This window comes from Eleginops maclovinus, chromosome 19, assembly GCF_036324505.1.
Source record: "Eleginops maclovinus isolate JMC-PN-2008 ecotype Puerto Natales chromosome 19, JC_Emac_rtc_rv5, whole genome shotgun sequence".
NCBI classification, from domain to species: domain Eukaryota; kingdom Metazoa; phylum Chordata; class Actinopteri; order Perciformes; family Eleginopidae; genus Eleginops; species Eleginops maclovinus.
The window spans coordinates 9,684,580-9,707,567 of record NC_086367.1 but is presented as its reverse complement, the minus strand read 5'-3'; the positions used below and the strand labels follow the sequence as shown (position 1 = coordinate 9,707,567).

The window sequence follows — 22,988 nt, the reverse complement described above, 5'->3', positions numbered from 1 at the left end:
GCAGGCTGCTTTAACATTGCAGTAGAAGTGTAGATGTTTATACAATTTCTTTTGTTTTTGTTATTTGCTTTCAAGTCTAGAGTTCGACTGGATTAATCAATACCACTACCATGTCTGAAAAGTAAAAATGAAGCTTGAGGCAGAATACTGTTAGATTAACCTAGAATACTGACTGGAAGCAAGGGGAACCAGCTAGCTCGATTCTGTCAAAAGATTTGAAGAAAAATAAAATTGGCCTCCAGCAACCCTAAAACTAGCTGTAGTTCTCCTCTGATAACCTCTCTTAAATCAAAGTAGCAGTGCTTTAGAAGAGTAAGGAGTCTCTAAACCAAGTAGAACACCTTCTTGGCTCCACCACCGTTAATAACATTAGAATCGAGCTGCAGACACTTTAGGAGTCAGCCTCTCCAATGACAGTTGAATGTCAAATAGCATTTATAGCCTCTGGTATCCCCTGTACCCACAGCACATACACGGGGCTGCCGGTGAACTGGCTGCCCTTCACCTCCTCTCTAATATCGTGCCATGGGGTTCAGAGATTCTGTAACATGGTATTGATTCTCTGTGAGTGGCAAGTTTGAATAGCCCTCTGACATGACACAGAGTGATAAAACATTTAAAAAACAGCATTTATTGCCCAATGGAATCTGCTGCAACACGTTTGAAGAAGAAAAAAGACAAATTAATATTGCAGGACTCTCCCAGGTTGCAACAAGCTGAGCAGCGACCGTCACTGAGTAATCCGCTTGACTTGGCATCAACTGATGGAGGAAAATGCCAACGATAACACTGACCCTTTTCACTAGGAAGTAATGCTGCGGGATGTTTGGGGGCCAAAAATGTGTCAAACATGTGAAGCCACAATGACAGTTAAGACTTCAGCTCCGAAGCTACATACAATGGTGAAGTTGCTTCTGCGTTTCGTCAAAAAAGGTTTCCTTTCTCAACATCTGTTTGTACAAGGCTTGCTGGATGGAACTGTCTAGACTGTCCATTTCAGACACCTTTGCACCTGCACCCGTCAACTGTTGAAACCACCCGAGACGCACACACACTAAGCAGCCAGGGTGGCATGGAGAGCGAGCCAGGCTGAATGAGCAATCGTTTCCCTTGGGCGATAGTGAGTGAACTCTGGGTTAAACAGCTATTCATGTCTTGGCGCTGGCAGAGAATAACGAAGTTGGACGTTTCTTTGCAATGAGGAAACCCAAGTAGACCATAGGGATAAATGGAGGACTGCTAGTCAATCTCTGGGCATCCAGACAGTCCTGAAAAAATAAGCAAGCCCACACACAATCTCTCCCAATGCTGCCTGACCGATACACCACTTAGATTCCATTACATTCAGGATATGATGCATGTTATACTATTTTCCTGCTCTTTCACAGACTGCAGAAACTGATGGAACTGATAAAATGTTCATTAAACTACCGTTTCTTTGGTCTTATCTTGACATGCTTCACAATGAGTTCCTTTGCATACATATCCTCTTTTGCTCCGACAGCTGAGGCCTGTCCGCCAAATAAGCCTTGACGATAATATCGTCCCAGGAAACATGTTATTTGGATACATTTACCTCTTTGTAAAGAAAACGATTTTCAAGAAAGCTTTAATTGAGCGCGTTCACTAAGTGGATGCCAAGGTTGCCGTTGACCCAAAGCAATCAGGACCCTGCCTCTGTTTACGCTGGCCCGACTCCAAATGACTGAACCAACATGACAAAGCCCTGAGAGTAAGAAGTGGAGAAAAGAGATTATCTTGCTCGGAGATCAAACCACATACTGCTAAAGCACGGAGGGGGGCTGGACAGGGAGAGGAGTGCTAATGAGCCTGAAAATGTTCCTCAACATAAGACCAACACAGTGGTTGCCAAAAACCCTCCCCAATGCACTTTATATCTGTCACAAAGCCCAGCCAAATGTGCAGACATGAGCACGTCATGCCTATCACAGTTCAGCGGAGCAATCTACTGAGCCAGCAAAAGAAGGAAAACAACATCAATATCTTGTAAGACTGCAGAGTTATAGCAGTTTTGTGTTGTGATGACGGATAGATTGTGCTAAAGGAAGACTATGATGAATTGAGTACTGGGTGCAGTTGGATCCATGTGCGGCCAGTGATGGATTTTTTCACATCAAAACGCTCTGCTTATCGACTCTTTGTTGGACAGAGCTTTATCTTGATTCAAAAGGGTCATATTGTGATGTTATAATGATCAGGCAACGTATGTCCTCTAAATTATATATAAAAAGCAAAGAAAACTGTCTCAATTAATACCTTCAAAGATATGAACGCAGCTTTAATTATTTAACAGATGATCAATCGCCTAGCTTGAGGTGCTGTGGACAATACATCAGAAGTTCGTAGCTTTCATCAAAGACAAAGTCTCCACCCACTGATGAGCAGGTGGGATGTGCTAGCGTTAATATGTACCCAGTATTTGCTCCATCCATCATAAGGGGTAACGCAAGACACATGGCACCAACTGAACATCCAAGCAGCGAGCACTTTGGCCTGTAGCACCAGCTGTGTTTGCCTTTCCAATAGGGCCAGGAGAGTAAGTGAGACCTTATGGCTACTGGGCCAAGGTAGGGCAGATCAATCTTCATTTCTATTGTTATAAGGATTGACCGGTGAGCAGGCTTAAAGCAGAGGAGAGGGGGATGCACAATGGGGTATTTCCATACAAGACAGGGCTGTTGATCGCTTAAAGAATGTTCCAACACGTGTCTTCTTTTGAGGCCATTCGAAACAAAGAAGATGTCCCTTCTAAGACGATAATACAACTAATTGGTCACCCTCAAACAGTTTCTCGTTTCAGCTGGATTGTCAAGATGATCAAATCTCAAACATACTTAGATCAATACAAAAGCAAATAACTTCTGTACCAAATACTGCTTGTCCTCTTCGCCTCTTTGTTCATACATTTTGATAATCAAACTACTTCTTCCTTCACGGCTTGTAAATCACATGATTTTGCATTCAAATTGCTGAGGCAGCACCTCCTTCACCTTCCAGACTGATATATCGCATGGTGTCTCGTAAGCTCACAGGAATTACATGCACTGCTACTCAACTGCTGCCATGGGAGCATTTTTACTTCATTCACACCAATCGCCATATGATTTATATGACCATCAATGGAAGAATAATAATGGCATGTCTTGCAGTTATTTCTTTCTTCAGGGTTAATGAAAGTCTTTGTCCCATTTGAGGTTGTGTGGTGCTGTTTAAAGAGCTACCTCGCTCACTTGTTCACTTACACACCAATCACATGCACACTTAATGCATTACTTCGTGTCATACGTTGTTAAAGTTCCCGACAGCATTTAATCTTCATTCTCTTTGGAAACCTTACAAGCCATTGTTTAGTAGGTGACCCCAGCAGGAGTGCATTTCAATTTAGAGCTACAGAATAATCTCTACAGAGGTCTAGGAGCTTTGGGTTGTTAAAAAGAGCATGAATGGGTGCATCGGTTCAGCTGGATGAAACCACGACGCTCTGTTGAGCTGGAGAGAAGAATCCCATTCGTGCAGCTGAGAGGGGGATCTCGTGTTGAAGTAGATACAAAAAAGTTCAGCTGACTGAACAATTCCCTTAAAGTGGATGGGTAAGTGTGTGTGTATCCGCAAACCTAGTAGCCTCAGCAAAACAAGTCAAATTCAGAAGCACTAAATGATGCAGCACAGACGGTCCCGTTTCATAGTCACAGGGTTTGGCCATTATTTTGTCCTATCTGCTACTACAACACAGGACGGGTGTTAGTGAAAGTTCTTCCACTTGAAGTTGTGTACACCAGGAAAGGGGTCAAAGCCAGTCATGTGTCTTTTCCTTGGGCGGTGTGATGAGTGCGGTAGCAAATGAGCAGTCTCAGCCAAGATCCTGTCAACACCAGCTTTTGGTTCACCTTCTTTTTATAGTAACCTCTCCAGACGCTGTTGGCCGTACACTACCAGCAAACACTTTGAAAGCCAAATATAATCTCAACCACAGAAGTAAGAAATACAAAAGTACAGGCCGCTATTATGCATACCACACTGTACTGTTCACCCTAAAACAGAATCCTTGAAAACACATTTTATTCGAGGGAGTGCTGAGAAATGAGAAAAAAGTTTCAAGTCATTTTGTCTCAAAGATGCCTCAGTCATGTGAAGTCCCTGTGGTTTCCCCCTGCAGTGCCTCTCTACCTAGAGAGTAACGGGCCTTTATCCCCCGTGTGACAATAAGCACAGATGTTACCCATGCCTGATAAGTCACATGCACGCCACCTTATATGGAGAAAAATGTGCCGGAGAGAAGACATGAAACATTGGCGTTTCTCAGCCAGTGTGCTTCAGAATTAACGACGACGGGCACTCACACACAGCTTTCCAAATGGCCTGCCGTAGAGAAGAGCGAATTCCAAGTTTCTCACTTGACGAAAGCTGCTTTTCTAGTCAAAGACAAGAAGAGACATTTTTCAAACAGTCAAGTTGTTCTTCTCCCCATAACTCAAAAGTCACACACCATATATCAACTGACTTCAAAACAGACTGTTTAATGAGGGAAGTTCCTGTGGTGATGACATCATCGTTAGATGATGTTACTGAGCCTTTCCACTTAAATTAGACTTGAGATGAGCTGTAGAAGCCTGTGAAGCAACTCTGCGCCACCCAGAGAGAGGGTAGCATTACATATCCCTTTTGTCACTGGTAAACAACTTTACAACTGACAAACAGAGAGTCCTGCCAACCTAAAGTCATAACTCCCAACTCGTGACAATAGAAAATGCCAACGAGCAAAACACTATTATGGTTTCCATTAAAAAGAAATTATCAGTCACACTGAATCAGTTTCACTGGGGTTCAAGACCCCGTCCCAAACCGGGGAGAAACATAATAAAAACATAATGTTCCTTGTGGTCCAGGATTTCTTTACCGCAAAAATGTGAAGCGCAAAAGTAAAAACATGCATGTGGTGCCATGGCTTCTGACCCAGTGATTGTGTTACTGGCCTTCAAACGTTAAAATTATGCACACATGAGAACAGCAACAATTATGTATGAAAATAATTATTTTAGAGTCCACTAAATGGTCAGGGGTGATTCAAACCAATCACCCAGCAAGTTCCCCTTCCAGAAAAACAAACAAAAGACATTCTCTTCTTTGCACTCCTGTTGGGCTGAGCCTAACTCTTGAGTAGGAACGATCCACATGAAAAATAAAGAGGCATTTACAGTGCGTCCAAATAAATCTGTCAATAATCATTAATCCCATTAATTACCATAAAAAAACACATTTCCTGCCGAGTGAACTTAGTCAAATCAATGAAGGCCAGCCATCCTCTGTAAGTCAAACATTAGCCTGTTAATATTATTACAACCTTTCTAAGCTGTGTGCAAAGGCAGCAGGGCAGTAAGACTGACATTTTACCATGGGGGATTCCATGACAAAGGCCCCAAAATGCCAAAAGGCGGGCCCAGCCCTTACTACTGTTCCTTGGATCTGTTTTCTCAGGGCGGGCCCTTCCCTCCAGGGGTCCCGGGGCCCTTTTGTTATTTTTTGTTTGTAGCTACAGAGCCCTTCCACTCCAGCACACGGCCAAAAAACAATACAATGTGGTAAATCACATTCTAACATAACAGCAGAGCATACCCATTCATTTACAGGAATTACCAATGCCAACCATCTCTCATAAATCAGAAAGAAGAAAGAGAAGAAATGAGGGTCACTGACACTGATGTCAGCTACATGTTGAACATCTCCACACTCAAGGGATCTATTGTGCCAATGAAAGGACACCCAAATACCTTAGGTTTGGAGACACAGCTGAGCATGCTGACAGGGTGTATTTTATCTCATGTATTAGATAAAAATGAGTTTCACAACACACAAAAAACTAAATACTGGATATTGCAATCATGAAAAAGTGAAAATCATCACTCACACTAGCAGTGTTGATATCTGACAAATATAAAGAATGGGTAGAACAATACAGTACACTGTATGCTTGTATAAGTATTTGTGTGTGCATAGAAAAATATTTATGTGGAAGGAGATATTTATATATAATTCCGAATTACATTTGTGAATCCTTCATTCATGTTGAGACTGATCTGACCCCGTAGTATGCTTCTTGTACAATATAACGCCTTACACCATAGGACACAATTGTTTTACCGCAGACGTTGTGTTTTTTTTTTAATGGGTAAATGATTTCAGTCACAGCTGTTGCAGCTAGATTTACTACTCACACCAGCCAATGACAAGTCCCCGATGAAACAAAAATTACACATCAGCTCCAAAGTTCTCTTTACCGGACAAACTTTGAGCGGTTAAGGCAGTTAAAGATGCGTTTAAGTGCAGCGGACAAAGCGCGTACACACAAATGAGCGGAGTCCTTTAAAACCAACGTGACAGGGAAATAAGTTCGCTTGCAACTCACCGGCTAATGTCTCCTCTCATAAAACATACTTCTCGGAGTTTTCACGTGCTTCACTCTTAGCGACTGCTCAATCAAATGTCGTTGCATGTAATAGAAATATAGAAATGGGATTTTATTGGAGCGTACTTCCACGGCTCTTCTGTTTCCAGAGCAAATGTTGCTGGGACGGAGCGCCAAGAGACTGCGGGCTCCTCCCAGACAATGTGGGGTTAAACTCCGCCTTCCGACGGAATCTGAGAGGGGGGATGGCCGTGTGCTTCAGTACAACAGCCACACCGTGGGATTAATGAGAAGTAACCTATATGTATGATTAAACACGGTGAATTAGGGGTTTCCAAATACTGGTTCGTGGACATTTATGAATCAATTGCCGAGATTTCAAGGTCCTCCCGAAATCAATTAAGTTTATTTACATTATTATTTCAGTTAAATTAAAGGGACATCCACTGATTTTACATGCAGCCACATTTGGGAAATTAAGTCATTATTGCTATATCTGTCTTTGCATGTGTCTTAAGGTGTTTGATATAATGGGTGAGGTTTGAAATAAGAGGGGCGTTATGAAGATTTAATTTAGTTGTATTGTGGGGAAGGTGTTCAGCTTTTTGAAGTAGGCTAACTTCTGGTACCAGTTCATTTTGTATCATCATGTTCTTATATTTACTTTTTTCACTGCAGACATTATCCTGTTAGTTTACATTAGGATAAACCCCATATCATAATTGATGATGTGTTAAACTGCACTTGCTGGATCCTTCAATTTGCCAAACAATCAGAGGAACAACCTGGGTTTCATCAATTGTACAACATAGTATACAGACTAGTTACAGCCAAGGTAAGGTAGACTAATTTTACCTTAGCTTCACTATTAAAAAATGGCCAAAAAGGCACTATCCACAACTTTATTTAAAACCAAAAAAGAGTTGAGTTGAGTCATTTCGTGCCATGCAGTGAAAATATGGCAAAAGCCAGGTGCTTCTTTATCTGTCTCTTGTGAGTCCATCAACTTTATGGATGTACAAAGGTAACTTATAAAAATACTCCTTTAAAACAATTAGGGCGTAGACTAAGTAAAAAAACCAGTTGTGTCGAGTAGACAGTTTTGTTAACACTACATTGAATGTTTGCTTCACATACGTGTTCAAACATACTGTTATGTGTGTGCTGTCCATGTATATCCATGCAGATATGGGCATATGACAAGATTGCACTTTCAAACATACGTGATTTTTATCAGGTTTTACTTTTTCACCTACTTTTAGTGTTACATTTAAACCGTAGTCCTATGAGGATCTGTTTGGCAGCCCTTGACCTAAAACATTTCCTGCCCTTAGGTTCTCAAACAGCTGCTTTGCTTGGAAAGGTGAACAAGGATGGCATACTCTGCATAACACTAACAACCCTGTCTGTCAGATGGACTAATGAACTGATAGGCAGCATGATAGGATACAGGTTCGACTTCCTCAGACAATTGAACAGGCTTCCAGACAAGAGAATGGTCATTGTTATTCTTGAACAAGACGTCTAAGTATTTATCCTTCCCTTTCATTTTCTCTCTATCATTCTCAGTCATGCATAGCCAAATGCCTCCCCGCCCTGATAAGATAGTTGCGCTGACCAGGCCTTCCTTCCTACAATCTCTACGGCAATGCTCGTAAACCAAAATCCAGCCTTGTGTTTCATATTGTGGCTCTTTGGCCAGGCGTGTCGGCCCAGCCAGACATGTCTAATCTGCATATCAGCCTCTTTACAACAGCTACAGTGGGGTCTCAACGGAGATGCCTATCCGTCTGCTTCCCATTGTAGCCACAGATACAGGTTCCTCCACTCCTTTCATTACATATCAATTTAGATCTGTCTGCAGGAGCCTCAAATTCACCTTTTACCTGTATTTAGCCACAGGGTATTCAGTAATTAGTCAAATCCACATATCCTAATATGCATCTTCAGGAAAGGTATAGGATTATGCAGACAATGAGGTTGTGACACATGGAGGTGTGTTGAAGCCAACACTGATGCAACCCCAGGATCAGAAATCTGAAAAACTTTTTTTTTATTGGTCCAGAAGAACCATTATTTTTAAACATGATCACTGCAGTAATCCACAGGGCAAACTGGGTGTTCCCAATGACATTGTGCAGATCTCCACCCAGTATGTGCTGTTGTTCAGTGCTGCATATCGGATATTTTCTGGCCATATAGAGGCTCTCTGTGTCGTCTGGCAGCTTTCCGGAGCTCTGGTCGCTGCGCATCTAATTAAACATAATTGGCTCTGACGGACATCCTGCCACCCATCGCCACTTTCTGACACAAGACAACAACCTTAAGAAGATCTTTTCCATAAAGTCACAAAAGAACAACTGGTAGAGGATCAGTGATGATTGAAATATTAGTATTGCCAGGTTGTTGCTTTAAAACACAACAGGGAGCAGAAAAACAGTGAGCTCAGCCAGCATTTTCTTTTGATTCTGCTGACGCGAAACAAATGTGCAGATAGGCAGGTATGGGCACACACACACTCACACTTATCAACACCTCAGCACCTTCTCCTTCCTTTTAAATGAGGCTTCTCAACACCCCCAGTCCAGCCATCATGTCACCACTTTGTCCTGCTATTATGGCCACTCTAATAGGCCCGTTATAGTATGTGTATGTGAGTGTGTTACTGTATGTGAGAGTAGTGGAGGGGAGAGCCAGATCCCTGATTAAGTGATTTTCTCACCCTCCTCACTGCTGCCTATTGTACCGATGTGACATTATTACAACTGTATGAAAGCCGGCCTGTTCTGCACCCACACGTTATTGCCTCGCTCATTTGTCATGAAGCCTTTAATGACTCGCTGTGGCTGAGGGAAAATCATCTTATACTGTTTTGTTTTAAAGCAGGCAGGCTGTTCCGGAAGGGGCTCTGCGGCTGTCTGGAGTGGAAGATGCTTTCCATCCGGAGAGGAGTTGTCAAAAGGTGGGAGACATATGGAGGGCTATAATCAGACACCCTTCCGCCACACCCTTAAACAACTCCTTACTTGTTTTTGTATACGGTAGCCAACATTAAAGCACCCTCAAACACAAAGAGGCGATTGCAGCAGCTAACACAATAGACAAAGAAAATCAAAGAAAAAAACGACACAAGGGAAGATATAGTATGAAAAAGCCGGGCCTTCTTGGAAAGGCTTTTAATTGAAGCTGGCAGATCTGATCTAAGTGATAGCTTGCAGACTCCTGAGGGCCTAAGTAATGAAAAATCAATGGCGACAATGAGTGAACTGTGTCACACAGCAGCCAACCTCTCAGGCCAGCAGTGGCTCAGTCAGTATAGGGGCTTGGACTGGGAATTGTAGGATCACCGGTTCAAGTCCCCGAACAGACTTGAAATATGGAAAAATGGACTGCTACTTGGAGAGGTCCCAGGTCACCTCCTTGGCTCGGCTGTGGTGCCCTTGAGCAAGGCACCGGACACTTCCAATCCTCCCTCCCCATTGCTCCCCAGGTGTTGCACAATAGCTGCCCACTGCTCCTAGTACTAGGATGGGTTAAATGCAGAGGACAAATTTCACTGTGTGTGCTCTGCTGTGTGCATGTATGTGACAAATAAAGAGGGGTTCATCCTCCGATTCTAAGGCCAGTGTTATTCGGGTCTTTAAAGGACAGATGAAGCACTTAAAGCCTCTGATTTACCGTCCTGTCCATGGGATTTTAGTAACGTTAAATAAAATTTCACCTTTTACTTAAATTCTTTTAAATAGACACTAACCTTTTGGACGAATTCCTTTAACTGTAGACCTCTGAAAAGTACTCCACCACAGTTTAATTTTGTGCAGTAATAGTAGATGATGGTTGATGGAGCAGGTAGATGGTTGACAGAGAGGCCTGCCCTTGTTATCAGAGGATAAATAAACCTGTATGGGTGTATTGGAGAGGGAAACTATTTATATGATGGATCTGACCCACACGCGTTGCATCATCTGTCTGTCTGACTGGATGTGCCATTACTGAGAGGAAAAGTGTGTGTGTGTGTGTGGGGGGGGGGGGGCAGAGTGAGCCTGCAGCTGTTGATTACTTGAGTTCTAGGTGAAGAAACTGTCACGAGGGTGTGACAGAGTGAGGAGCTGAATTAGGTTTTTGTGTCCCTTCATAAGGAGAAAAGATTGAGACAGCCATTTGATTAATGGCAGGATAGGACTGTAAAACAAAGAGAAAAAAAAGTCAAATGAAAGTGTGGTAAATAAAGGCAACATTTGCACGTGAGGCCACTGCAAAAACATGTGAATGTGCTGGAAGAACAAAGAAGACGTTCACACAAGAAGGTGATGAAAGCAAGAGACATAATAAAAGGAACTTACCAAAAATGGTTACTACATTGTGCAGAATGAATTAATATCAAAAGTCTCAAACAAAAATACTTTGTACAGCAGTAATTCCAAGTCTTTGATGGAAAATAATTTCCAGTTGGTGAGAATAATGTGGAAATTTGTGTGTTTGCTGATAATAGTGATACTATTTCACATCACCTTCCAAGAAACATTTGCTTGTCACAATTCACAACTTTATACTGTCTGAAAATAATGATGAATTAAATAGAATCAGGCAATGTTTTAATTTGCTTTTACTCTTTTTTCAGGTTCTATGCAGTATAGGAAACTGGATGTGCATTTATTTCAGCAAAGATATGTCATGTGTTGTGCCAATCATCACGCCACTGTATTACAATGTTCACTAACCATAAAGTAAATCCGGTTCAAGGAATAACCAAATACTTGCTAGCCCAGATACTCTGTGGATACATCCGAGCATCTGAAATCTGTTCAATAGTTTTATCAAATCCCTTAAGGCTACATTGCTACACAGAGAAAACTCATCTAACAACAGATCCCTGTGCGCCCCAATGTCTTATCTGCCTGAATTTCTACCTTTTACCAACTCCTCTGAGGCTAAATTGCCCACCTACATTAGCTCAAAAACATCCAGCTGCCTGGATTCTCTCTCCAGCTATTAGGGCGAGTGAATCAGCAGGGACTGACAAGAAAATTGCTTATCCTAAAAAAGTCATGTTTATCTTCCCATCAGGCAGTGTCAAAGCTGGCACACAGTGGCACAGTACCATGTCCGAAGATAGAAAGGAAAAACATTACTAATGGATGGATGATGGACAGCTGACCGTGCTGTCAGCATGACGCCAGACCTCCATCTAAATATGCAACCAAACATGTGCCCATTTTTACATCTTCTATAACCAAATGTATGCCAGAATTGACAATGACAGAGCATGTCATGTTCAACATGAGATAGGAAAGGATATAAATGATTGAGAGACTGTGGGGGGATTACTTTAAGAAAGGAAGATCAGGACTGGACAAGCCTTGTCTTTTATAGACACACACAAAGAGAATAAGGAAGCAGTCTGTAGCTGTGGGCTGGCGTGACAATTTAAGCTGCTTCAAATCTCTTTACTCCTGGTCGAATGAGTGCAACCCCAGCCTCGTAGCCAGAGGCCAGCGGAGGGGAATCCAGAGCAAATATAGGGACACTTAATGAAGTTACCCTAAGCTAAAACTGAGTCAAATGAGAATCATTTATTACAGAGCAACAAAGGTACGTTGACAATCAAAAGCTCCATTGAGTCAAAGAAAGGCAACGGCTGATTCCAATGATCCAAATGCAATCATTCACTCTGGAGTGTAATGAGATTTGTATTGAAGCTAAATTCAGCTCATTCTAATTCAATAAGGGCAACCGAAGATAAGCCATATAATTCAGACACAAACAACTTGCAGCAGAAAGGTGAAAGCATAGTTTGACAAATGTGTTAATAGCATTCTTTAATTGCAACACGCAACCTCACAATGACTTTGTCACCTATTAATTTAGCTATGATTGGAATAATGCTGTGGCTCCCGAGCATAATATCGAAGGTGTTAGAAAACAATGGGCTCCATTAGGTCTGCAGTTGTCCCTGAGCCGGTACACTTTAAGGTAAGGTTCCCACAGCCATTACCTCCTCGCTCCCTGCTGAGAAACACTTTCACACCCATGTGAAGGGAGCATAGCAAAGGGTTGTTAAAATTACCTTGTTAAAATCTGCTCATTTCACTTGCGTAATTAGAAACACTCCCACTGCTCCTTTCTTTCCCACACAATCATTACCTAGGACGTAGAGTAACAGAAAGCACCAAACCCAAGAAGCGAGGCGGTTGTCTGTCTGGCTGCTCGGGTTTTAAACAAAGTGGGAAAATGAACGACCTGGAGCTGAAAATGGAAAGCTGACACTTCCTCCCTAAACTGTCTGGACTGGTTTGTTTACTGGCCCTGTGGAGGCGTGCTTGGCAACAATGCATTGGTGTGTGTGCCATTAGGAGCTTACATTTCCACACTTCTGTCTGTGTTTTAGTCCGCTGGGCGTTTTTTTATTGTCTGCTTGGGGATCACCTTCAGTTATTATGGCAGGTGTTTCAAGCTTTTGGTTTTTCCACACGGTGTAAGAGTGATAGGCCTACGCAACAGAGTAGCCTTTCCAGAAAACAACAACAAAAGTACGAGAAATAGGATGAAACAGTGTTTAATGCTTTAAAATAGTTGCCATGTAGTTAGCTATAAGTGACTGAACATTACTTCCAAAGCCGAGAAGGACATCATTAGCTAACTTTATGAGTTTGTGGGGCTTCAGGTTCATTGCTAGTACGTGTTTTGTACACTGTGTGAAAGCCAGTCCTGCATGCTAGCACCGTTTAGCTAGCATTAGCGCTTCTGTCACTTGAGTGTCTGAAACTTCCTATAGCATATCGGGTTGTCCTATTTCACATGTCTCACACTGTGTCTCGTGATTGTACTTGTATTTTATTTGAACTTGTGAATGAATATATACAATTGAAATGAGATTTTATGAGATTAATATTTTGCTATTAAGGTGTATTTCAAAAGGCACGCTTCTTGGACTGTGAATTCACCTTGGGGAGCTGTGAACGAACAAGAAAAGCTCTCTACATGTTTTCCATTTTGCAGCAGGAGGTCTCCCCTGGTGTTTGTGTTTTTTACAGCACCTCTTTGTGCGTGTTAGTGGGGCTGTATGTGTGTGTTTACCTATTAGCCTATTTAGCTAATAATAGCTAATGGATGTGTGCATGGATGTGAGACTTTTCATTTTGGCTGTGAAATCAGATTAGTTCTCCTGTGTGTTCTCGTGTGCAGGCATGCGTGTGTGTTCAATCTGGCAAGTGTGTGTATAGAAGTAACCTCTTCATGGAAAGGGCAAAGAATATTACTCAGAAGGCAACTGGGATTGTTTTGCATGGACAAAATAACCCAAAGTAAATAGTATATGAAAAAAGTGTTGCCCCCCCCCCCCCCCCCCATCCCCCCATCGAAAGAAGCTTTACGCCGTCTGTGGGTAACAGGATATTGCAGCTTTCTGTAAGAAGGAAGGGCTCAAAGTCTCCCCATTCTAAACAGGTTTAATGTTGTTTGGGTCTGGTGATTTGGGAGGTTATAGAAAGCGTTAAGCACGTACTGATGTTCCCAACATGGGCAACTGCTGCAGGGCCCAGAAAATAAAGAATTCTGAAAGCTCCAGGCTTATGTCAAGCAGTTTGAAAATGGCTTGATTTTTGTAGTTCTGCATTTGTATTTGATATACTTCTAAATGAATGTCATTCAGTCGATCCACCACACAGTAGAGGCCTGTTCAGTCGTTAATACAAGCTTAAACTGTACAAGAGTGGCAGTAACACTCAAGCGCAAACATGTCATTAGTTATGCCCTGATTTTAACAAGCAACTTAATCCAACTTTCTTTTTCTATTTAAGTCTCCAGCCTTGACCTGCTTGTGTTCTGAACTAATGACCATTCTCTGTCACATGTTTTTCTTCAATTGATTTATTGAGTTTGACTTGTATCAGTAAATCATTTGTGGCAGTGCAGCTGCTCTCAGTCTGATTTGTGTTAGTTAAACCGATGGTGATTTACCAGTGATGGGACTCCAGTGCTCCATGTAAACATGTTTGCATAGATTACAATGAGTCAGTTGAATAATGCATAACAGGATTAATCTAAACACAACGTAACAACAGTTTCTAACAGCCCTGATACAAAATGGTACGGTCGTCTAGATGCTAATAATAGTTATTTTGGGACTTCTTTGCCCTGTTTGAAATCAAAAGTTTAGTAGCCAATGGAACACTAACGCTGGCCAAATCAGTTTTATTAGGCCATAATTAAACCTTAAAAACATACAAACCCACGTCCTGATTATATAAACCACAAACCATTCATTAAAAAGTGATATTGGTTACATTTGTTGCTAGCTAACCTTGTAATCATATTGACGATGGAAGCTAATGTTGATGATCAAATGTTTCTGTTATTTTGTCCATCTCCTTTGTTTACATGGCAACATAACTAAAATCCAAGTTAAAATAAGGCGAGTTATCCTTTAACAGGACTCTACCCCTCTTTCCTACCTCCCCCCATCCTCAGTCAGCCTCCATCACAGCTCTGAATGGTTTCATCTGACCAGTAACTCAGATTCATGTTCCTCATTTTCTCCCTGGTGTTTCATGTGACACTCAGGGTGTGGGGGGAGGAATAAGATGGGGGAGGAAGAACGTGGCAGAGGAGTAGAGTATCTGCTTACTTATTAGCTACGATTTAAACCTTTTGCACTCCCCCCCCGACTCGACATTGCTTTCCCCGCAAAGGTCACAACTGGCTCCTGTCCTGAGATTAGCTTCCATTTCAAGTTGTGATTGAATATCACTTTATTCTGACGTGTGTTGCAGGATTTTTGTTCTGCATTATCGTCAGTGTTCTAGTTAAGTCAATGGTTTGGCATCAGTGCACACTTCAAGCTCCTCCATGTTTCCCCTGATATGTCATTACTTCTGGCATTTGCTTTGTCATTAGCATACACTTTGCAGGAAAGAAAGCATCATTTAAAGTGAGATTCAAAGTGAGAAGACTGACATTTTGCCAGCAAAAAGCTGTTTGTGATTTATGTTTTATTACAAATTAAATAAAATACCATTTTACACAATTATGTAGATGTATTCAGGTTGCCAAATGGAGTCACACATTTAGAAGAAAAACAAAAACAGAGAAAGTGGTCCCTTAATGTTTGAAATATTCTGGAAATGTCTTTGTTTTTAGATAATAAAAGCCGTAGATCTTTCTTTTCAGCTGCTAAAACTTCTCTGTTTTTACTTTATGACCTTTATACAACAAAGTGCTATGTGAAGTTCACAAAAGGACAGAAGGACGTTAAACATGAGTCAATATTCCTTTTTTAGAGGTAACAGCACCCTTTAACTGGCGATTTTGCTCTAAAAGGGTTAATTCACTTAGGGTGAATTTCCTGCAGCTTGAAGTGTAATTTAGTGCTCTCTATGGCCTCTTCAGACATGTTGGAAATTAAACCTCAAATAACCTTCTTTTTTTAGATGCATTTTTATTTTGTTTTATAAAGCTTGCATCCTATTGGGGGGCTCAGTTGCCAGGGAATCTAACCAGACTATGAAGCGCATCACTGGGGAGTAAAAAAAAGCAAAAACGATGGAGACTGGAGAGGTGAGAGGCAAAGGGATAAAAATGGATAAGGAGAGGAAGCAGAGGGAAAGAATAATGAGGGGAAAAGAATAGGGGGATGAAAAGAAGGGGGGAAAGGAGGAAAAGTCCCACTATAGCGAGACCATGGGGAGAGAATAGATGCATTATGGGATGAGACGGGGATGGGAATCGCAGCGTCAGCTCTGCTCATCACTCATTTCATTTGCAGAGACTGCAGGGCCAAGCATGTATGGTTTTTATTACATTACATCCTAAGAGGACAAAGGGGATGAAAGAGTAGCATTTATTATATTAATTTTAAGATGATCCTTTATTTGTTTACCCACCTGATCATTTACAGCTACGCCTCAATGAGAACTAAAAGGAGAATAAAGAAAAAGGGGGACAGGAAGGACGACTGTGAGAGCATTTCCCCCTACATTTTCTCTAGGTCATGGACTTCTCAACCCTGATTTTACACACACACACACACACACACACATCCAACACACTGGTGTGACAGCTGCTGTGGATAGGCCCTGTCACACTGCAGTCTCTGCTGGGGCCGGCCATCACAGATGTTTCTCAGCGAGGTCCTCCCCTCCAGTCCATCCCTCCACCCTTGGGAAGGTTCAGAACGGGCGGTCCGGAGAGACACGGAGACAGGAAATCTGTTCCCTCTCTTTTGTAAAGGCCAGTGGATCCATATCACACACACACACACACACACACACACACACACACACACACACACACACACACACACACACACACACACACACACACACACACACACACACACACACACACTTCAGAGCTAACTGCCAAATTAAACAACACAGACACATTTTTGTGTGTGGGTGGGTGTGTGTGTGTGTGTGTGTGTGTGTGTGTGTGTGTGTGTGTGTGTGTGTGTGTGTGTGTGTGTGTGTGTGTGTGTGTGTGAGATTGAAAGAGAATGTGTGTATGTGTGGGTGGGATAAAATAAGAGGCTGTGTGAGAGTGTTTGAAGGAGTGTGTGTGTGTGTGTGTGTGTGTGTGTGTGTGTGTGTGTGTGTGTGTGTGTGTGTGTGTGTGTGTGTGTGTGTGTGTGTGTGTGTGTGTGTGTGTGTGTGTGACAGCCTGGAGATCCCTGACGCCTGCTGGTCATTAATAAACATGATCATAAATGTTTAATCCCCATCAGCGGGGTGGCAGGGGAACCCTCGTGGGTGATATTGACAAAGTGGCACACACACACTATCACACACACACTCAACAGATTGGAGGACAGCAGGAGGGAGGTTTTGAAATGCGGAGTTAATTACTCCTGAGCCGGACACTGGCTCAATTCTTCGGTCTTAAAAGGAACAAATGGGAATAAAAAATACAAACTGTTCAAAGACTCTTAATATACAGGTTTTTCTATGTGTCTACGTACATGTGCGATGATGATTCCGGATAACAGACACAACATTTGAATGGTCCCTCTGTAATATGATGCACCGCCTTTTAGAGTGGGAACTAACTCAAAATCAATCAATCAATCAATACATTTCAGGATCAATACCAGCTTTGTGTCATTAGAAAAAGCACTTTGCAACAAGTTGTTGTTCAAATTCCCAAGGTTACAGCATTGCAGCATGTTGCCACGGTTACCAATGTTCTATCCTAATCAATCGACCGTAATGACCTAAGAAGTGTTACACAGCCAAAAGATACACCAGTGCTACATCACGTCTGGCTGAGACACATATTGGCTTGCTTACATAAAGATGGGGTTATAAAGTAGAGAATGGATTTCTTTTTTGGAGGTACTTTGCCACCCTATAAGTTAGCATGCCAGAGAAACATACACCATTTCAATGACAGAATGCCACTTTTCCTGTAGGCAATGTGCTTGTGCTTGTTTGCTCCAGGGAAGTGAAGAGGAGTTTGATAGTAATGTAATTATATGTAGCATCCAGCAGCAGAAGTAAACTGCAGCTAATGGGCCATGGCGTGCACAGGCACACTGCAGACATGCTGGACTCATCCTGCACAGCCCTGAGGCCCCGCCCCTGCAGCATCACAGTGCTTTTTATTCAAAGTTTATATTAAACCAGGGGAGTCCACACTTTTTTTTTACTGTGGGCCACATACAGAAAAAACATACAAAGGGCTGGGCCCCTCACTAGAGGTGAGTTGTATTGCCTCATAAGTTAGAAGTTAGCTAAATCAAATGTAGGTAAATGATGCCTGATAACTGAATATGCTTTAACAAATAAACAGCCTACATCACAGCTGTCCAATGGGGGTTCATTTAAGAAAGATAAGATAAGAATTACTTTATTAATCCCAGACTGGGACATTTTTGTGTTGCAGCAGCATTATACAATACAAGTCATTGCACAAAAAGGGTTAGCCGCTCATCCAGAAGCCTCAGATTGCTTACAATAAGGGGAAATATGAAGGGTTTGTTACGCAAACTAAGATTTGTAAGAAAATGTTTCCAAGTTAACTGATTGAATGTATTTGAAAAGTGGGCTTATCAACACATGAATATACAATATCTTTACATTTATATTTAAGTACAATACAAGACAAGCACAAGTTTCAGATTTGCTGAGGGCCGATTCAAAATGGACAACGGGCCTCAGTTGTCCCCCGGGCCTTAGTTTGGACACTCCTGTATTAAACATATCAAAAGTTCAGTTTAAAGTCACTTTTCGTGATTTTTAGAGAAGCTTTTTAATTCTGAGAGTTGAATAAGTGAAATCCATTCATCTTATTTGCAAACATGTATCCCATAATCTGTGTAAATAAAATCCAAAGCTCGATCAGACACAAGTAGAGTTAAAGGAGGAGATGTTGTGTAATATTGGCTTAAAGGTCTGGCAGCTTAATTTAAAATAACTTCAGTATCAAAAGCCCCTGCAAGTCAGTCCAACTCTACTTCAAACATCTGATAGGATATGGATGTGAGTGATAAACACGTCTGAAAAACATCAGGCACAGACACCACCGGGTTTGATCCTTACAAATCTGTCGTCTGCCCCCCCCCCCCCCCCCCCCACCACCACCTCATCCATTCCCTACTGCGTGATTCTGGTGAGTCAGGAATTTCCTATCTTTTTTTCATCTGACACCGTCTGCTCCGTCTCTCGTGCACACTTCTGAGTGACGCCTACGACTCCCACGAGGGATTCTGCTTCTTGCCAATCGTAAACACACAGGCAGAGTATGGCGGGGGGGGGGCCTTCAGGGCTAATTACCTGCTAGCTGCTGCACCATGCTAACAAACAACAAGAGCAAACAAATAAGAGTCATGTGTGTGGGCAGGTAGACACACACACTCACTGTGGCACGGAAACAATGAGGCTTGTTTTGTCCGTTGATGAACCAGGTGGCACATCTGCAGGAAGACGCTGATTCAGGCAGCTTTTATAAGGTTGTCTATCCAAATGATGACAGATACGCAAATGTAGACGACACATGAGAACGAAGTGGGTGTCTGCTATGTGAATGTGTGTGGTTCGGCCTGCAGAGGAATGCATGAATGAGAATACATAATAATAGAAAGTGATTTAAGTGCAGTGGGAGGATTGTTAAATGATCCACTCGCATGAGAGCAGCGCTGATGCAAGACTGACAGCTGGAGACCTGCCTGTCTTTACTGATACATTTCATGTTTCAGACGTAAAGTGCTGTGTTATCAAACGCTCACCCCAGCTTGCTTAGCATCTCATCCCCCCGCCCCCAACACACACATATCCCTGTCTTTGTGTTGGCAGATTTAATAAGCTCCCCTGTCACCCACATTACACACACCCTGCCTGCTTCTGTTAAAAAAAAAGGTGTTTGTAGCTCATTTTCATCTCCTTGACCACCCTCTCCTGCATCTTTTCCACAGACTCCTCCCTGTGTCTGTTTGACCTTTAACCTCTTATGACCCCACAGTCAACCCGAGGATGAGCAGCAGACATTTGCAGAAGCAGAGATAGTCGCGTGTAAACAGATGATGTATGTTTACTGACACTGGTGCTGCTAACAGAGAAGATAAGGGACTCACAGTGTTCACAGAGACAACAGACATCGATAGTAAAACAGGAATGTACTGTCTCCGTCTGTGTAAACCAAAATCCCACAAATGAGTTTAATTATAGTTACAAATGTGGCACCGCTGCCAATAACACACACACATTTAGTGATGTGTGTAGGGAAAAAGTATTCACTAACAAGCTTGTACACCCCTGATAGCACACACACACCTACTCAGTATTCAAACATACACTGATTTGGCAAACACAGTCCTTCTGCTCCTGGCGTGACGGGGAAAAGAAAAGAAAATACTTGCTATCAAATCCCCGAGAGAGGTTGAAATGAAAAGGACTCATGAACGTTGAGGTGAAATATGAGACATATTGCTACATTAAAACAGGAAAGTGGACTCACTCTGAAGAGGAGAACAATCAACAGGATGGAAATGAATTGGATGAACCTTTTGCCCATCCCTGGGGGGTCTAAAGAAACAAACATCAACACTTAGGCTAACAAGCCATGATTTGGAGTTTATCAATCATGGTGGAGTACTAACTGGCCATATGGTGGTTCAAAATAAAGGTCTTTGGCAACGGTTATCAAAAGGGTTGAAGTGTTTTTACAATTGTACATACTTTATTTGTGAGAGGATGGTTATGTCAATGGGATAAGTCATGAATCAGATGGTATGTGTTGTGGGAAAACCAGTGTTTCAGTCCGTTGGTGTCAAACACTTTGAAATATCATAACATCTGGGGTTTTGTCTAAAGCGAGTAACAGGAGCACTTCACCTTTTATTGCCCTTATACTAAAATGCAGATTGTCCCCATAAATTTTAAAGTTATGCCAGAAATCAATATTTCTGTTCGCCAAAAGCTGTATAATAACTCAAAAAATAATAGAGCATCAGAAGGCAACATTGTTTTGTTGTTTGAGGTGCAATATGACGAAGTGTTCATACATGAAGAAAAAATTTTATTTTCCACTTCGCTCTAAAGATAAATAAAATAATAAATAGCCCCAAAAAGTGCGGGGCTGTAATTTTGTCCGGAAGTAACGTTAGCAACCTCATAGTACGTTTTTCTATAAAAAGCCCTGGACATTTATCAGATATATTGCTATGAAATGTTTTACAGGTGTTCCCCTGAGGAATAATCCTAATAACTTTGGGGATCCTGACTTTTCATTTAGTGCCACCGAGACGTCTATTGTTTAAATTGTAAGTTAAATGTAAAACTGGATGGATTGGCTAAAAAAGCACAGATAATAGTATAGTCCCGAGAGGATGAATCCTTGTGACTTTTGTCAGCCATTGACTCATCTTTTATCCCCACTATGAGGTCCATGTGTGCAAGAGGAATAATCATGGGATCGCCTATCATAAGAATCCATCCTCTGAGGACCATGAATATCAAAATGTCATTTCATCCATCCAACAGTTGTTGAGAGAGATGTCCCGACCATATGTAATGATCACTAGTGTCTGACTGCTTGAACTCTGATGTATAACGGACTAATGGAACTAAAGAGGAGTTATATAACCATTAACAGTGCACTTACAGAAGTCATCTGACGCCAGACAACTGTAGAAAACTTGTAAACATTGAAGGATTTCTACCGAGCAGTAGTAATGAGTCTTTTTGGATGATCAAAAACATGATCGAACCTGTCACCTGTTATGTATTTATTGGCATATTTTAATGAGGAAGGCCATAATGGCAACAGCATCAGCTTTAAATCTTTCTACAGCGTGATTCTTTTCCTTCTCGAATTTAAAAAATGAAACAAAAATCCCCCTTTGGTAGCATTCATTACAATTCTTAATGGGACTTAAAAGGAGCAGCAAGTGAGAGCCTGAAGATGTTGGCGTGTACACACCCTGCTGCAGTACCCCTAAAGCCAGCCCCTGGTCGCAACCAACATGAACTCTCAGCCAATTTGCCCTTGGGTTTGGGGAACTTTAGACACCTCGGCCCAGTCTGTTAAAGCCTGCTGGCTGTGATAACGGGGAGCCGGGCAGACTTTTTGAATGCCGAGGAAGCGTACGCTCCCTCAGTGGTGAGTAATTACTGTGGTGGGCAGAGATAGGGGATTCCTCTTCTGCATAACTAGGTGGACGGAAGATAGATGTCTCTTATTTTTTTGCTCCAGCATCTAAATCTCTCATGCCCATTTATTCGTGTCAGCAGCCACGCTAACGCCCTCGGCCTGGCACAGACTCAAATATGATATCTGGCCATGGCTGATAGAGCGAGGCGGATTTTGGGTCTAGAGGCTTTGGGAGCGCTAATCAATAGCTTTAATCAATGAATGAGAAGCAGGAGAATTGGCCAAGGTTTACACTCAAAGCACCTCTTTCTATTTATCAAAGCGCTTCTGTATTGATTGGAAAAAAGGTATGGGAAGAGGTGTGAAGATTCTGCAATTCTCTACGCCCTTATCCTAACGCTGAGCCTGTTGTTATTTCAAAGGAGGGAAATTCATGTGTAGATATATTCCTCCATGGCTCTGGTGGGCTTTTTATTTGTCTCCCTGAGAGTGAGGCACAGAAGGTAAGAGAGGTGAGCACTGCAGATTTTGAGCTGTGGTACTTCAAGAACCCAGATGTTCAGAGCAACAGTCTGAGGGGGGGGAGCTGCAGTACCACACTGACCCCACATGGTCAGACGCGGTACTGACGCTCAGACTGTGTGCCTTTTATCTGCAGCAGGAGGACAATACAAGTGGTGGAAAAGCACCACTGGTCTTTAATTTCTTTCAAAACTAATTGAAATGCCCCTTATGGAGTAAATCAGGCTTTGGGGTTGAACATTTTCAAGCGTTATCAGACTAGGATTCTTTGTTATGACTTCCCCAGGCCATATTTAAATATATTTACAAGCTAAATCTTAACTCTGTCTAATTGAATTCCTCACAGTCTGGAACTCTGTCTATGAACAATGGCAACACATAAGCACTACCACATGGTCAGGCACTAGCATGGTATTATGATTCCAGTCAATTATGGTTTAGGGCCGCTCATTAGCTGTGA

At 42.1% G+C, this 22,988-nt stretch overlaps 1 protein-coding gene across 4 annotated transcripts in view; it reads right to left on the bottom strand.

Annotated features, from left to right (window-relative positions):
- tiam2a (TIAM Rac1 associated GEF 2a) overlaps positions 1-22,988 on the bottom strand; it is an 87,176-nt gene that overhangs the window by 61,348 nt on the left and 2,840 nt on the right. For 2 of the 4 annotated variants that reach the window (XM_063908364.1, XM_063908367.1), the window contains exon 1: positions 6,425-6,615. The exons of 1 other annotated variant lie outside the window; for it this stretch is intronic. The gene's annotated coding sequence lies outside the window, so the exon portion shown is untranslated. Of the gene's footprint in view, positions 1-6,424; positions 6,616-12,568; positions 12,584-22,988 lie in introns of those variants that run through there. One more of the 4 variants, XM_063908368.1, reaches the window with a different exon arrangement.